This window comes from Perca flavescens, chromosome 1, assembly GCF_004354835.1.
Source record: "Perca flavescens isolate YP-PL-M2 chromosome 1, PFLA_1.0, whole genome shotgun sequence".
NCBI lineage: Eukaryota > Metazoa > Chordata > Actinopteri > Perciformes > Percidae > Perca > Perca flavescens.
In genome coordinates, this window is record NC_041331.1 from 33,925,985 (window position 1) to 33,942,078 (window position 16,094).

At 41.7% G+C, this 16,094-nt stretch overlaps 1 long non-coding RNA gene across 4 annotated transcripts in view; it reads left to right on the forward strand.

The window, feature by feature from the left end:
* LOC114565760 (uncharacterized) overlaps window positions 1-16,094 on the forward strand; it is a 161,827-nt gene that overhangs the window by 71,743 nt on the left and 73,990 nt on the right. Inside the window, exon 6 of one of the 4 annotated variants that reach the window (XR_003694003.1) lies at window positions 7,553-7,598. The exons of 2 other annotated variants lie outside the window; for them this stretch is intronic. This is a non-coding gene — a long non-coding RNA (uncharacterized LOC114565760). Of the gene's footprint in view, window positions 1-7,552; window positions 7,599-16,094 lie in introns of those variants that run through there. One more of the 4 variants, XR_003693994.1, reaches the window with a different exon arrangement.

Below are 16,094 nucleotides of genomic sequence, written 5' to 3' on the forward strand. Positions count from 1 at the left end.
GTCATGACCCCTGGCAAGATGCAGTTGCGGTTGCTAGAAGTGTGGGAAAAGTCACGACCAGTCTCGCCACACACCACCCGCCACAACAACCTGACAATGCTACATTACCTCACTGTTAGTGATCTAGTAGACACATCTAGCCAAGGCACATCAGCATACACATCCCTTAAACCATCTCTTTGCATGTCAAGGTCAGGTTTAGTGGTCCTGAGGTGCAGGAAAGTACACCCCACTGTGCCAGTTTAAACTTAGCCCACACTGACGTGCCCATTTGAGGTTTTAGGTTGCGTTTCAAAGGTTTTCTGTAGATGCCTTTAGAAACGCTCATGGGGTGAAGTACTGGGAGCTTTGGCAGTACAGCGGAGCCACAAGTAGGTGAAAGGCAAATAGATCTTGTGGATTGGCCGTATCAAGTCAGATGGCTGTAGATAGAGCTGGGCGATATGGAGAAAATCAAATATCAGGATATTTTTGACCAAATACCTTGATAACGATATTGCGGCGATTTTGTGGGGTTGACAATTGGTGCTTTTACAAAATATTTACACAATGACATTTTGTATAAATAATCATCAGTAACGTGGATAATGACTAAGTGGGTAAAGGCAAATAATAGAACAGCTAGAACAGTCTGGTAAGTTCAGTAAATGACATCACTTTACTGTAATGCAGTCTTTAAAATCAGGAAAAGACAACACATATTATTACGATATCCAAAATCTAAGACGATATCTAGTCTCATATCACAATATCAATATACTATTGACACATTGCCCAGCCCCAGCAGTAGAGCACTAGCCATTAGCTCATTAGCCGACCCCAGCTCCACAGTAGGCTACATGCTGGGTTTGGCTAGTGTGCATAAATGTTTAAGAGATGATAGCTATTGGCTGTCCAGACCATGGGAATGAGAAATACTGGGACACTGGAAAAAAATAATAGATTGTCTCTTCTTCTAGACTAGCAGAGTTCATAATGATGTCATTTTATGGGCTCATTGTTTCAATTATACATGGGTTTTAAAGTTTACAGTGATCTCAACAATATTATCAATACTTAAACCTTCCATTTACTCAGAATTGGCATTTGTTCTCTTGATCCACAATGTAAAAACATGTTAAAGCGCAGACACAAGGCCTGTAAACCAAACCGGTTAAGGATTAGAGTGAAGGCCTCAGCATAAATAGTAAATCCCTTTGGATTGACTGGCATCAACCAGATTGTATTGCTGACTTTCTGGATCTTTGTGGACACAGTTCACATTGACCATTGTCCATCTGACAGGTGGTGTCGTTGTAATTCAGCTCTTTTTGAGGAAAAGTCTGACTGAGAACACAATTTGCATATTGCGACTTTTTTCTGAAAGGTGCAATATAAACAGGTCTTTTGATCTGAAGTTAGATTAGTTTTGTTTAGATTGGTAAAAGGTGCACATATCTGGAAAACACAGTGTGAGCTTTTTAATTCTAAGTTCATTTGACCCCTATACGTATAAATTGATTAGTAAAAGCAAGGGGTAAAATGTGTAATTCAAGTATTATCAAAGCAAAGGTCCGGACATTGAGAAGTCAGTGAGCAGACAGCAGACCAGTTTTTAGAGAGCCAATCTTCTTAGAAAGTGAGTTATCTTGAAAGTTAACATTTCAGCAACAAAAGTGGTTGTTGACTGCAGGAAGAGTAGCCATCACATCTGGTATCCCTTAGCCTCATATAATGTAAAAAAAAATAACCCTAGACTACAAAATCACCTTCCAGTTCAATTTGACAGAAACCTGCCCCAGGTTTTGCTCTTACCTGTTTTGTGTGTCTTAGTGTCTTGTTTTAGTATCACTGTTCCACTGCCCACTACTCATTCCGTAATTGTCATTCATAGAAAATATTAGCTCAGTATATTAGCTCTACTAAAAAAAGAGAAGAAATATAGCATTTAGAGAATGCAGTTTTGATTACAGGGAGGCTAGAAGGTGGCAAGGGGTGGCATATGGAGCTAATGTGTGTGTATATATGCAAGCATGTGATTGCAAACAATCCTCTGTGCCTACATATTTGAATGTGCCTCATCATTGTCTGTCTGGGAATGAGAAAGGCATGAACATGAATGCAACCCAAGGCCCAGTTGTCTTGTCATCTGTCTAGTGTGTGTCTGTACAAGGATTGCAAAGCTTGTAGTCTCAGCTCCTGTGTGTGTGTGTGTGTGTGTGTGTGTGTGTGTGTGTGTGTGTGTGTGTGTGTGTGTGGAAGAGAATGAGATCAGGTTACGCTAGAGATAATCCTCCCAAAGCCGTTTTGTTCAGGCCTAAATCACTGGATATTACCCTACCCATAAGTGATTTTAATTGGTTGTCTCATATAACACACTCCCGCCTAACGCTAATGCTGCCCTGTAATTGGCTGAAGGCTGCCTCTGCCTGTTAAGTTCATGGGACAATTATGGTTTAGGTGACAAAGTTACTGGATATTGGAAGTGATCAAAGGATCAGACTTTTAACCATCTCACATTCATTGTCTGGCTTTAGTGCTGTTTTGGGCCTATGAGTCTGAGCATGTGTACAATATGTGTGTGTGTGTGTGTGTGTGTGTGTGTGTGTATTTTTTACAGGGCATGCATGTGTGAATGTAAGCACATTTGTGAAGAGCTTGTGTCCATTGTCTATTTTACTGCCATCCCGTCTGGACTGAAGTGCTATTGCATCCCGCCTCCCCTAATTGAAGACTTGGCTCTCCAGATGATTCCAGATCTCTGTTACCATAGTGATCGCGGTGGCTTTGATAACCATGGATGGCTGTAATGCTGCCTCCTGCAGACTCCATTGACCATAGTTTGGCCAGCCATCTGGGGTTCTAGCTGGCTGGCTGGCGGGACTTTGGTGCATGCTGGTCGGCTGCTGGCATGTTCAACCTGCCACTTGGCTTGTCCATTATCATCTTTCAGCAGGGGGATTCCAACACAGTCTCATATAATTTTGTAATTCTGAGGACAAACTCGGAAACATATGTTGTGGGCACAAACAATGTGAAGATTACATGCCCTTAACATGAAATGATTCTGAGACAATAACCCAAATTCCACCTCTTTCTTGTCTAAAGTTAGTTATGTTTAAATTAATGTAGTGAAACATGTTTGATACAGCTTAGGACTCATTTTTATGCAATGAACAGATATACAAAAAACAACGGGACACATTGTCCTCCACACCTATGTGGTCTGTACTTTTTGTGTCATCCTATTTCATCGGTTGGGTAATTTATTTTTTATTTTTTACCATAACCCCCTCCAAACCCTTAAGGGGCATTTTTGGGACCGAGGACTCTTTAAATCCCAAACAGCCTGTTGTGGTATATTGGGTGCAAACCAAATAATCATTTTGTGGTGGCATTATTTGTGTCCCCCACTTTCATGCACTGCGCAGTATATCCAATCCCTCTCAGCGGTATGCTGAGACTCATGTTACTCAGGGCAAAAAATGCCACAAGACAGTGTAGCCCTTCCTCTCTTGCCACTTCTCTACATCTAGCCCTCACACCAAACCCCCTTTCTATTGTCATCTGTTGCAGACACAGCTAAAAGCATCCATTTCTCTCTAATCCCCTTTAAGAGTGGTGCACAATTTATTTTTGCAAAGCCATTTGTCCCAGACAATATGCGCTAACAGGCTAGACTGCGTTGCTCAATTGCTCCCCCAGCCACCCACCCACAAAACCTCCAGTACTATCGCACAGGTGCATGTGTGCATGCCCTGACCTTGGGAGCAATGCAGTGCTTGTCTTTATGAGGCCTTGAGACATGGCATTTGTGGCATTTAACCCCCCTCATTACTCCCCAGACCCCCCTCCCCCCCTTTTGCTTTTTACTGTCATTCTCTTTCCACCCTCCTTCCTCTCTGCCCCTCTCCTTCACATTCTACTCTTCTTGCATATTCATCCTCTTCCACCTTCCTTACTTCCTTGTTAGTCTCCTTCTGTCACTGACTTTGGCCCTTTAACCTGGCAGATAAACAGCCATGGTCCAGGTGTGTGTGTGCGTGTGTGTCTCTGTTTATGTGTGTGTGTTAGGGGTAACCAGACAGCCACAGAATGTACCACCTCCTCCCATACACTGGGCTAGCTTGGAGGGGGTAGTGAGATCTTGACAGGGTCAGTGAGCTTTGTAGCTCATAATTACCCAGCTTGGGTCTACAGTAGATATGTCAAAGCAGCTGGACCATGCAGGGCTCACACACTATAGAAGGACCTGTAGGCCAACCATGGTTAAAATGGACTGATGTAAATGGATCTTCGGCTGTACCCTGTGGGAAGATCTCTTTACAGTGCTGGTTTTGTTTAACCCTTGGTTTAGAGTAAAATGAGTGGCTTTGTGAACCATTGAAGCCCATAGTACATCAGGTCAAATCAGATTATGAGTGGTCTCGTGTGCAAAGCAGCCAGTTAAATGACAAAATATGCCGTTTGTCATAGCTCTGCAGAGCGGAACATGTGGGCGTCATTTGCAGTTACTGCTGTAATGCAGTAATATAACACATTACTAATACAATTTTGGTAATATTATACAATCTCAGTAACGCGAGTTACAACGATTTTAATCCGAAATGAAGTGGTGTTTTGTTTTTTTTAAGAATTCACCAACACCGTGAAACATTTCGTCACCAGAGAAAAAAATCTGTGAGTAAAAGAGTAACGCTATTTCCTCTTGCTGAAAGTCAATGATTAAGATGACTGCAGAGACTGATTCTACATTTGCGAGATGGACACACTCCCATCATTTTCAGGAGTTATTACACTTTGTTGAAGCAGTGTGCTGTCCCGTCACTGTTCTCGTGGTCCGAACCAGAGACGGTAGGGACAACATCTGTGTCACGACAGGTAACAGCACGTCAGCGCAGACAGCTGTGTGTCCGAGCAACTGACAGATATAAACATGTCAGGAATTGACGTTTAGGCTTGCTACAGGTAAATATTAAGATTACATTTTATCAGTGGTGGAAAGTAACTATACCATACTTCAATACAATTGTAAAGTGCTTTTTAATTGACTATTTCCAATTCTTTCCTACTTTATAGGCCTACTTCTACTCCTCTCCAATTCAGAATGAAGTAAGCCTATTGTACGTTTTACTTCAGTATTTATTTTATAACTTTAGTTACTTTACAGATTCAGATTAATAATAATAAAATATTATGAATAAATACATTACAATGTATTAAACTGGATAAAGATGAGACTTTGTTGATCCCGTGGTGAAATTCACAAGCTACCGGAAGTAGTTATCCTACTTCCGCGGTAATTTTGGTGAAATTAAGTCAATAGTAGCACAAAAGTAGTGTAAAGCATTACAATTCAGAGACAGTGATATTGTAGTCTCGCTTTGCCAGACCCTCATACACAGCGCTGCGGAGGAAGGTCTGGTTAGTCCACACAGCATTCCGGGATGGGAGAAAAACGTGTCCCTGGTTTATTGGCATTTCTTTAAACCAATCACAATCGTCATGGGTGGCGCTAAGCACCGGACAGAGTGCTGTCAGGGTGCTGCTGCAGTAATAATGTAATATAACTAATTACTCTCAAATGACAGTAACTAGTAATCTATAGTGTATTACAAGTACTTGCCTAAGACTGTTCATTTGTAAGTGCCTTACAAAATGTTAAAAATTACTGTTTTATAACAGCAATGATTGGTTAGGTTTTTGCATAAAAAACAACTTGGTTAGGGAAAGAGCTCGGTTTGGGTTAAACTAGCTAAGGTTTGGGTAGCTTTGTTGTCATGGTTAAAATGATAGCTACCGCATAAGGTAAATGTTGGGAAATAATTGTGGTCATAGTTAAAAGAAATCAATACTGACTGTCAGTTGGAAACAGGAAGTGCATAGCGGTCTCTGGTGTCAAAGGTTTTGTTGACCTGTCCCACACCACGACCTCCTCCTTCTTCAGACTTTGAGACTATAGCTTCAACGACCTCATGCTACTTCCTCCTTTGCTCTCAATGGACAAGAGTCAAGGAGTCTTTGTCACTTGAATGCACACATATCTCGTTTTGGTTATTTGCTGAAACGGCTGATGCTGTCATTTTTCTTGGCAAGACAGTCTCTTGGGCATTTTAGGGCCCTCAATGAGTGGAGCACAGATAAAAATAAATGCTAGAGAACGATTAATATGCTTCAGATGAATTTTCAATAGTACATACATAATACAGTCCAGATAGCGTGGTGTATACATGCTATGATGGAATGCCATTCTTCTCTTTACAATATTGCTCCCATTACAAAACCAGTACTTAATTTATCCAGACTGATCTCATAAAGTGGTGTATGTATGACACGCCAATTCTTTTTTTGCATGTTATCACGACGCATAATCGCTTTTTAGTGTGTTTATCAACGCCGTTCGGCCGCCATTGACCTACATTACATGTGAATTTTCGCTGTAGCTAGTAGTATGAAAGGACGTAAGTCCGCAAAGGGAGGTTGGTTGGGGTGGCAGATGGGTAACACACAGGACTTTCACTTTCAACCGTTTTTCAACCTTTTCTTTTTATTTATTTTTTTGTAAATTACTTTTTATTAAAGCCTTCCCCAGTGTTTCTTTCCTAAACCCAACAGTTTATTGTTTTCCTAAGCGTGTGACGTTGGTCACCGTCGACCAACGTCTTTAATGTTACTAAAGCCTTTCCCAGTGTTCTTTTCCTAAACCCAACTTTTTTTTTTTTTTTTAACATGCGTGTGATGTTCTCACGATAGTATGGCACGTTCTCGCGATAAGTGTGTATGTTTACATCCGCTGTATACAGCGTGGACATACACGTGGATAGCTCAAAATGCGTACAAATAACAAGCCATTTGGCTTTAGGAAAGTATACGCAAAGTCATGATGCCATGTTGATTTATCTTTTATATTTATTTTTCCCAAGAAGGCATAGAGCTGTCAATTGAAGGTGAGGAAAATAACAGTACTCACTGTCATCTCTTTATATGTGCAATATAACATTGATCAGAAATTCACTGATGTTGAGTCATGTTAAATAAACATGTATTTTGTATGATCTTATAATTATACATATTTGTTTCTGCTTAGTCTGTCTCTCTCTCTCCAGATGTAGTACTTCACTCTCCCAAGATTTAGACATTATGTTGATGTTTGTGGATTCAATAATTTAATTGTCCACTGTTGCCATTATTCTAAATCAGTCCTGTCAAAAGTATATTCTCATTTGTCAATTATTCAAAATGTCCTTTATTTTCCACTGCCAGTGAACAACATTTGTATGTAACGGTGTCTTCGAAACAGGTGTTTCTTGGGGGAAAACTTTAAATGTATTTAATTCTGAGGAGAGGTACTGATTTCTCTCACTCTGGTAAAGGTTAATGTCTCCATAGCTGTGTTGCTACTAGAGAACTGTATCTGATTGTTGCACACACCTTCACTCGCTGCTATCCTTTGTGGATTCCCAGTAAAACAACCCTTACTCACCTGATGATTAACAAGATTTAAGAGGGAGGAAGCCACATGGGGCCTCATTACCATCGTAAATACTTATCCCAGTGTTTCATTTTTTCCCAGTTTTCCATTTGTCTGTGGCATTGTGAGAAGAGGAGACGGTAGAGAGAGTTCCCTCTGTGTGCACAAGACGATGTAAGAGGAGGGGAGTTTATGGTGTTTTGGGAATGCAGACCCACCCTTCTCCTCCTCTCTCCTCTAAGATTGATTCCCAAGATGTGGTCTTCCCTCCTCTACAGGTTCCTCTGTGGGCCCATACAATGGTCCCTTGGCCCACTTCTTTCCAGCTCCCTCTGGGCTCACACTCAGGTTTTTACAGCAAATGCAATTACAGTCATCATCTACAGACACAACCACTAATGAGGAACTATGGAGGCAGCAGTATAGACTGCACAGACAGAGAGGAATAGTAGAGATAGAATTTCAGATAGACTGATTGAGAGACCCTGAGCTAATCATAAAACCTCTTTGAATCAGAGGCAATTGATGAAGTATCATTTAATAGTTTACAAGTATTCAACAGTTTCACACCACATTTTATTTGATTTAAACTTTGCCAAGCAACAGCGGCAAAAAAAGTTATTTCTTAACGCAACTTTTTAAAACTATCTTGGTGTCATATATTGTTTGAATGAGGACAGAAAACCCTGCTTTTCCCTGTAGTTTTGCAGACTTCTGATTTTATGTCACAGTCCTGTAACTGTAACAGCACAAAAGGGAACAGCTTGAACAAGCTGACATGAAAAAGTCTATGAACAGATGGGAGAAACAATAGAACTTTAACGACATGTGATACATAGTCTCCTGACTTCCACTGTGATTTCACAAGATGCCAGTTCTCCATTTTTCAAAGGGAATACTCAAAATGCTTATATCAGGATGAATCAAGACAAAGGTACGACATGACTCCTGTATCCAGTATGCCACTTTATAGACATACCTGGTGTTTTGATCTCCACTTGTATCTATGTCTAAAAAAAAGATGAGGAAAAAATGGATATGTTTCATTTTAGTGTTGCTGATAGATTCAACAGACAACCCTCATTAGACCAATTCTTTCAGTTACGGGTCACACAGGAGTCAAAATACGTTAGGTGGATGTTTATTGTTCTTTTTTGGTCATCTCTTCGAAACCATTTTTTTTTTAATACATACTTTGCCATGTTATAGGTAAACTCATGATATATGGTGACAGCACAAATATAAAATGACACTTACCTGGAACATTATTTTTCTTGTTACATTTTCTTAATGATACTCTGCCAGGCTAAAGCTCAGGCTCATGTGTGTGTGCGTGGATTCATGTGACACACCAACACAGCCATCACTACAAGCTTCAAAGGACCTACAGTACATCCACAGTCATGTCAGTTAAGTGAGCAGTAAAGATATACTTGTATACCACATTTAAAAGAAAGTTCTATCTGCTTATTGATGTTTATTATACACTGGCATTACAAATACACGGTATTGTCACATTTTGATAAAACAACCTGCCTCGTACACATAAATGTCGAATCTTTTTGTCACCGTATTTACCCCAATGCACTTTTGTTTAAAAAAAAAAGAAAAAAAAGATGAAATAGATGCTCTCTTTCACCGATACCAGTGCAATGCAAACATTTAATCTCTGTGGGGGATAGAAAGCCTACGGCTGCATCCTGTTTTGGCAGCTGTAAAGATAGAAGGGCCTCTCCGTTCTTCTGGCACTTTGCCTTCTGGGGGAAGAAGCTAGGGGACAGGTGGGGACCGACTGGCCCATGCCAGCTGACCTGTCAGCTTTAGACCCTGTGTGTTTAAATAAAAGGAGGGTGGAGGATGATGGGCCTCGGTAGTGTATGTGTGCAGCGTCTGTTGTCTGTGTGTATGAGAGAGAGAGAGAGAGAAAGGGAGTAACAGAGGATGACAAGAGAGGGAGACAGAACAGGGTGGTACTGCTGATGGAGATGGGATGTGACAGTTCTCCCTGGGATTGTGTGATTAATTGGGATCAGGTCACCTCTTCAATGTCTGGACAGTAATGCTATGCAGTCTCATATGGCTATTTACATACAGTGGTCTCCCTGGGCTCCACACACACACACACACACACACACACACACACACACACACACACGGGAAACAAAACACACTCTCCCCTATGTGGAATACTGTCATTATTTTTAGCTCAGATACTAGTCCAAGTTGTTGTAGTAGCAGCAATGGAGCTTGTTTGGTTTCCATGTTGTATTCAGATACAACTTTTTTTCTTGTTTTTCCTTTTCATATTTTCCTTGTGCTGGAACAAATATATGTACTTGACAAGAGCTCCTACTAAGAAAGTGGTTGTCGGCGCTGAAGTTCCTGTGTTACCTTTTGCAAACTCTGTCTCAAAGCACCAGCCCCTCTTGCAGAAGAGGGGATAAGATAGCATCCCAATGGAAGGCGCAGATACAAAAAGACACATGGCACTGAATAATTTATGGCCCAGCAAAATAGAGACAGCCACTTGAAGTCCTGAGTAAGTAGGAGATAAAGACAGTGGTGACATATCAAGCCACAATAAAGACACAAAGAACAGTGGAGAAGGCAGGGGGAAAACGTTGTGTGAATTTCCTGAGTTAAGAGTTTGTTTTGGTTTCCCTGCACTAGCTGCCTCTCTGTTTGAAAGTTGCATTGCTCTGCCTTGTTTACCAAGTCCTCTTGCTGCTCGCTCTGTCACACCGGGGATAGTACCCAGGTGAGCGCTGCTACACACACGGAAGAGAGAAGCCAGTGGCCCTTTGATTCTGGGCCGCTGGTTCCTTCAGATTAGCTATTCTCTCTATACCCTGACGAATTCACTGGCAGAGCAGCCAGTGTAACGGAGGGAGACACTTCCATCCCAATCAGGTGGCAGAGGCACGGTGGCTTGCTGACGGGCTGCCAGGTTGGGTGCTGGCTGCTTGCAGGCGAGGTGGGTGCAACATTTAAGACTTGGCCCCTGCTGGGCACCACGACAGACACCCCAGACGGCTGTTGGAGCTTCCAGGCCCCTCCAGTCTCTCCCCATTACACCTCAGCAGCACTGATGATGGCAGGTCACCGCGGAGAGGCCGTCCTCATGCCGCCCGTCACATCCCGCCACTTTCATCCCCTTGCTCACTTCAAAAGTGACATCTGTCATCACTAAGAATCTTGGAAGCGCCGTGTTCCTGCGATGTGCTGCTTTGATGGTGATTTGGCCCCAGGCGTTTGTCATACATAACTTAGGTGGAGAACAATGTGAAATCAAACTTGAAATTTGAAAGGAGAAAAAGAGTCTAAGCACACTACAGGCGGTTAAAATCTAAATCGCACTGGAGGGAGTGAATCAAAAGCAGCGTGATCTGGTAGAAGTATTGTTCGTTGCTCGTATCACAGTCTTGTCAGTTTTCTTCTTGTTCGTCTCGTTACTGTGTCCCCATCTGTGGGATGAAGCAGCTGCCAATGGCAACCGATCAGCCTGGTGGTATAACTATGTGCCATTTGGAGAGCTTTCTGATTGTATGCTTTTGATCTGCACCCACAGCATACTTGTAGCGCACGACTGCAACCGACAACAATATTATGAACAACAACGCAGCCTGTCCACAGGGTTCATGAGGTACAGGCTGCAGTCAGACGAACCACAAGTTTAGTATGAAGCGTATTCGTTGAATGTGGATTGTACTGTGTGTCGGTTTGTGAGACAGAAAGAAGATGGTTGTGTAGCTCTGTGCACGGTTCTGTGTTCGGTTGATGTTTGCGAGTAGCTCTGCAAACGTGTGTGTGTGTGTGTGTTTAGCTGTGTGTAGGTGTGCAGCACAAAGAGCGTGTGTGTACATGTGGCTATTTGTAAAACTGAGATATGATGACCCTGACGATACTTTTCACCAGGCTGTCAAAAACACGCCTCTCTTACTGACCTTGTTTTGGCGTCAGTGATACTTGACCCCCCTCTCCCTCCCATCTAAAGCATTGTCCAAATCAACTTCTGTAGTCTTCATATCTGTCAATGTAACCTTTAGACCCAACTTCTCTCACTGTCTTTCTCAACCTCGATCTTCTCCTTGTTTTTTTTGTCTCTGTTTGTCTCTTTCTATGTCTTGCAGTGTTTCTCTCCCTGCGTCGTTCATCCTCTCTCTGGGGTTAACCCAGAGTTCAGCCATCCCTCTTTCTCACCTCTCTGTGACTGACAGGCCTGTCTTCCAGATGGCTGCCAGATTGCCAAGCTCCTTGTCAGTTTATATTAAGCTTTGTTTGATTATTGAATAATTTAAGGGCCCGTTAAGTTCTCCTCCACAAATATATGTGTATCCAATTAGCGCTGTTAGGCTATGTGACATCACCGCCTTACTATTTATTGTTTTTTGTTCTTCTTTGCAAAGTTTTCTTATAGCCTCAGCTAGGGCAAAAACCCTGGAGCTCCACCTTTCTCATCTCTTCCCAGTCTGTTAACAAACTATCAGTGGAACCAACGTGGAACAGGATAATTCTCACTTTTGGATACACACATACGTACATATTTGGAGGGGACTAGACATTTTGTGCATGTGTGTTTGTATGTATTTATGTCACTCGTGAGTGTGCTCCAAGCTACAAGTAATTTGAACAAAACAACATTCAGACCTAGAGCTTTCTAACACGGGTCTGTTTGGGTTTATTCAACTGAATTAGCCTTTTAGGCTAAGCTATTGTAAATGCAGCTCAAGACAGGACAACAGGACATTGATCAAAAACTGTTATTTCTTCTGCCAACCAAAATACAGCTAGTATTTTGTCTGCAAATGATGTTTTTTTTCTGCAATGCCATAGGACAATTTATGAGACAAGGAATTATATATACACCTGCAATTCATATTTTCTCAACTTTTAATATGTATGATGAATACAAGTGTTTCTTGGCCGACTTTTCAATAGTAAAACAGCTAGATACATTGTTTGACATCATAGTTAATCTCTATATACATTTGTCTTAATCAAGGTGACTTGTTCCTACAATAATTGGCTGGATGGCTTGGATTGGACACAGTGGATCATATTTTTTCATAGCTGCATGTTGAAATGCATTTGCCCTCTAAAAAGACCACAGATGTTAGTAATTGAATATGTTTTTAAATAACATTTAATTTCTCATTATCATATGTATTATTATGTAGCCTTTATAGAAAACAACAGTAGCCTATGTTTCACCAAAAACTGTTACCTGAGTAGCCTGTTCACAGTGAGGACCAATTGGAGTGTATGTAAACTGCTGCAACTTAACAATGTAAAGTCTCAGTACTTGTTTGACTGGGAGTGTGCTCCTATCTCTGCCTGTGTGCATTGGGTTTCCTGTGTGCGTTTGTGTATCCCTTAGGCATTTCTGTGTTTCTGAGTTTTGGAGTCTTGTGCTATAGGCCTGCTTTGTATGATTGATGCTCTTCTGACTCGCACCTACTATTATGTTTATTATTCATCTGTTCCAATGCAGTAACTCTAGGGGAAACAGAAGCTGGAGACACTGGGCTGACACCATCAGTATGGTGCAGACAGAACACCCATACACACCAGAGAGACAGAGAAATACTTCTGTTTTTTTTTTGGTTTTTGTTTTTTTTCTCCTATTGGTCCATCTCTTTGTTGAGCTGTCAATCCATCTCCCAAAATGTTGGGGTTTAATAACTGAACAATGCTGTCCTCTACACCTGCAATTACAGTTGATCTGAGTGTGATCCTAAACCTGACTGCAAAGTAGCCAATAGTGAAAGACTGTAGCAGAACTGTGCTGCCTCCATGGGTCAGAATATGTACAAACAGCCAAGGATGAATAAAGGACACAAGTGATACATTGATAGAGAGTTGGTTGGTGGAGGTCTTATAGGTTTCAAGCAACAGTAGCAAAGTGAGGGGACCAAAGCTAGGCCAACCTAGACACAATGCCCCTGGGCTGACAACACAGCGGTATCTGGACAGAGCAGAACAGCCTGCAGGTACTAGGTGGGAAACAACACTCTACCTGAGCCATCACTCTCTCTCGCACGCACGCACGCACGCACGCACGCACGCACTCTCACTAACACTCTCATTCACACTCTAATTCAAATACACTATGCTTAATTTACTGTCCCATCTCACATACATGGTTATTTATGCAAGTTGGATCATCCGTGGTTTTCTTAAGCACTATTTAAACTGGATACAGTTTCAGGTGAAATCTTAACTGGCATAGTAGAGTATACTGACATGACCAATTCTAAATTCACGATGCTCTGGTAAAAATTACACTCCATGTATAAAACAGATCCTATCCAAGTGGGACTTCAGTTGTACTGTTATCTACTGATGACAACACTGACGTTACCGTTATATTTTCTTTTCTTTTACTTTGTTAGAGGTGAATGACTCAAATGTAACCAATGCAATTTTGTGTTATATAATCATATGACAGACCAATAATATCACATCAGTTTTCTGCAGCTGAAAAATAAACACAGGTATGTTACATGTGGTAGCTGAATGTAAATGTCACATTCCCAAGTACTAGCTCATCAAGTTCAGTGCCGGTGCGCGAGGGAGGCGGAGGCCCACTTCAAACAGAGCCTGCCGAGTGCTGATGAAAGCGTCGCCTCGATGGCACAAGCTGCAACTTTCATTTGTTTAGCAAGAGCGCTGACAGATCTATCAGTCATAAATATCCTGGAGAGAGTGATGGAGGAAGGAGGAGAGGAGAAAAAATGAGGGAACAACAGGGGGTGGGGGAGAGGGGGGGGGGGACGATACCTTCAGACATTTACCGTGTTGTGTGTGTGTTTTTCTCTTTATTAAAATAGGATTCAGGCACTGCCGCTTGTCAGTGCTTGAATCCGTCAATGTATCTCCGGTAGCTGTCATTGAGATGTGGCCTTAAGAAGTTACACACCCACCGTCACTCATTACAATTTTCGTATAAGATTCACTTGTACAAACGCATTTACACTATATGTGAAAACACTCCTATATACACACACATTACATGCCCTGCCTTTTTTTTCCACCAGCCACACAGCCGTGCCAGCTACACAGAACAGAGCGCTGCGGTTTCAGTCGTACACCGCATGCATAAATCATCGCTTGTCTTGGGAGCAACATATTAATCAATGATGGAAACACAAAAACATTCTTTTGCGCTAATCATCAACACTGTGTTTGATCTATCCGGAGCTTTAATCTTGTCTTATGTGGACAGGGCCGTGCCTGTTGAGCGCAGGGAGCATCGTTGTATGTGCATCACAGCCCTCTTAGCTGTGGACAAGTTTACACTGATTGTTTCATGTATCTAGGCCTGGACTCCTGACGCCTGCAATGCTTTTGAACCTGGCCTTTTGTGTTCTCCAACAGAGCTTTTGTTCTAGATAAAACAGACTATGTATGGTCAGCACTGAGCTTCTGTACAACCAAGTGTCAGCCCAACTACGTGCACATGCACACACACACACACACACACACACAGACACACACACACTCACATATACTGACAGACCCATACTTGTGTACAACAACATGTAAACCCATACGCACGCATATTTTTGTGAGTGTCCGTGGGGGTGGACAGGGGCATCTGTGTTTTCTCAGCAGTACAACATCCTACAAGAGCAATCTCAATTACAAGAGAGACTTCAGAATTAAAGTTTCATCTTACCGTAACACCATGGCCTCTTCCAGGCACTCATCAGAGCACGGCTGTTTTCTTTTTAACAACACCACCGTGTTTGCTCTCTCTGAAGGATTAAGTTTAAGTTTTAAGTTTTTTTTATTTCAAAAGAAATTTAAAGTAGGGAGGAACTTGCTGAATATATATATATATAGTTGTCCACACAAACAACCAGGCTTATATATATATATATATATATAACGCCGGTACTCCAATACTCTGTTTGCACTGATAGACAAAGAAAGCTACATTCCATTTTACATTTTGGGTGTTTTTTACCGAGTCTCTCATCCAGAGCGACTTAAAATGAATGCAACGGTAGACTGAGTTTTAATTTACAAATGCAAACAATAGTAAAGTGTGTTAGGGTCAAAGCCACAACACCCAGTCATCAGATTTGCAAGACAACAAAGTAAAACTCAGAGAGAGAAAAAGGGAGTTTTTCTCTAAAGGAAAATAAGATACATGTCGTACAAAATATAACTATATGATTATAGAGAATCCCGAGAGTGTTCTTGTTTACCTGACATGCCAATGCAGGCTCATTTTACACACACACACACGCACGCACGCACGCACACGCACACACACGCACACACACACACACACACTGACATGAATACACTCATGCATGCATGTTATTTCTGAATAAATGTATGCTCATTTCATTCTGGTGAGCTTATTCTGTCTAAAATGTTGTCAAATATTAGTCTGACTATCACCAGACCAAGCTCAATCTTTTAAGATTGAACTTTAGTCTGGGGAGTCTGCTCTGTATTTTCTCTACACAAGAGGCGTGATCAACGGGCATAGTTCAAATGACTCTGTACGCAATTGGAAAGTCCTTCAACCAATCAGACCAACGATCCGGGCGACGTAGCAGCGACAGCGGCTTCAACGGGTTGTTGCGCTTCGGTGGCCGGCTTGTTGAATGTAAACAAAAAGCTGCTTGGT